Raw genomic sequence first — 1,874 nt, forward strand, 5'->3', positions numbered from 1 at the left:
TGGCCAGTGTGGCTCAGTGGATTGACATTGTCCAGTGCACCAGAAAGTCATGGTTAATTCCCAGTCAGGGCACATGCCCAGGTTGTGGGTTTGATTCCCAGGAGGGGGCATACAGGAGGTAGCCTATCAGGGTTTCTATCTCATCCATGTTTCTATTTCTCTCTTCCTCTCCCTTCTCTCTCTCTCTAAAAAACAACAATAAAAACATTAAAAAATCAATTAAAAAAACTAAAATTAGATTTACCATAAAACCCAGCAGTTCCATTTCTGAGCATTTATCCAAGGGAAATGAGAAAACTAATTTGCAAAGATATATGGACCCCTATATTCATTGCAGCATTATTTACAATAGCCAAGATATAGGAGCAATAGACAAATGGATAAAAAATATATCTATACGTATAATAGGGTAATATGCAAGTTGGTCGGGACGTCGTCACATAACAACTGATCAACAGGCTGCACGCACTTCAGGCGCGGGTGGGCAGGGACTTGCGGGGTCGGGGACAGGGGTGGGGACTTGCACCGCCCGGGACATGAGGCTGCCTCCCAGCCCAGCACCCGGCTGGGGACATGAGGCTGCCTCATTGGCTCCTCATGTGAAAGCTGAGCTTGGATCCCCATTCTTATTCAGTGTAGTGGAGCGGGGGAATTGGTTTATAGGATCAAGTCCCACTTGGGGAAATGTTACTACAATCTGAGAGTAGATGTAAAATCGGGATGATATTTATTCGCTCACAGGCTTGCTGTAGAACAGACAGAGTCACCATCCTCACAGTATTCAGGATGCCCCACGTGCAAACCTAGAATGAAAAGTCAGCAACACCCCACATGGCCAAGAACTAGAAACTGCTCCAAGAACTTTGAAAGGAGCATATGCAACAGAACTGTGAGTCCCGGGAGGGCGAAGAGGAAAGCTGTCCTTGCGGTTAATTTAAGAGTTTAAGGTGCAAAACTGACATCAGAAAGTAGTGGCATAACACCAAGGCCATGCAGTTATGTGGCAACACTGAGACCGTGGGACCCTTGGGACGAGCGGTTTCCGACACCGTGGGAACCCCCTGCCCCCACCCTGGCCAATGGGTGCCAGTTACAGATGACCACATGCACAGGGATGAGGGCTCTGGGCCTGCAGTGGCAGGGTTAGGGGACAGAGGACCTCTTCCCATAAAGTCTCCCCCAGCTCATGCAGCATCATGCTGTGTGGCGTGCGCCCATTGATGGCATCACCAGGTGACGTCACCTAGAGGGGCAGCTCAGGTGGTTTCCCTGAAGTGGGGCATGTGCCCAGCTCAGAGACGAGGAGGTACAGGCTTGGGGGGCCACGTGACTCCCCACGGCCCCTGCAATGTGGCCAGAGCTGAAGCTGCAGGTCCATCTGGCTGTCATGAGGCCTGGACAGTACGGTGGCCCCGGACAGTACAGTGGCTCCAGCGCTGGCGGTGAGTGCTGGGCACCTGAATCTGGGGAGCCACCCACACCCACGGGCCTTCCCAGCTAGACCGATCTACTCCTGCATCCCTCACCAAACCCAGGTCTGACCCTCAACCTCCCCACCAGACCTCAGGGGCCCAACATCCCAAATGGTGACCTTTGACTGCGCGCCCTCACCCTAACATTTCAGTCTCAGAACCTATGATGGTGAACCTATGACATGCGTGTCAGAGGTGACACGCGAACTCATTTTTTTGGTTGATTTTTCTTTGTTAAATGGCATTTAAATATATAAAATAAATATCAAAAATATACATCTTTGTTTTACTATGGTTGCAAATATCAAAAAATTTCTATATGTGACACGGCACCAGAGTTAAGTTAGGGTTTTTCAAAATGCTGACACGCCGAGCTCAAAAGGTTCACCATCACTGTCCTAG

Source organism: Myotis brandtii, unplaced genomic scaffold, assembly GCF_000412655.1.
Source record: "Myotis brandtii unplaced genomic scaffold, ASM41265v1 scaffold973, whole genome shotgun sequence".
NCBI classification, from domain to species: domain Eukaryota; kingdom Metazoa; phylum Chordata; class Mammalia; order Chiroptera; family Vespertilionidae; genus Myotis; species Myotis brandtii.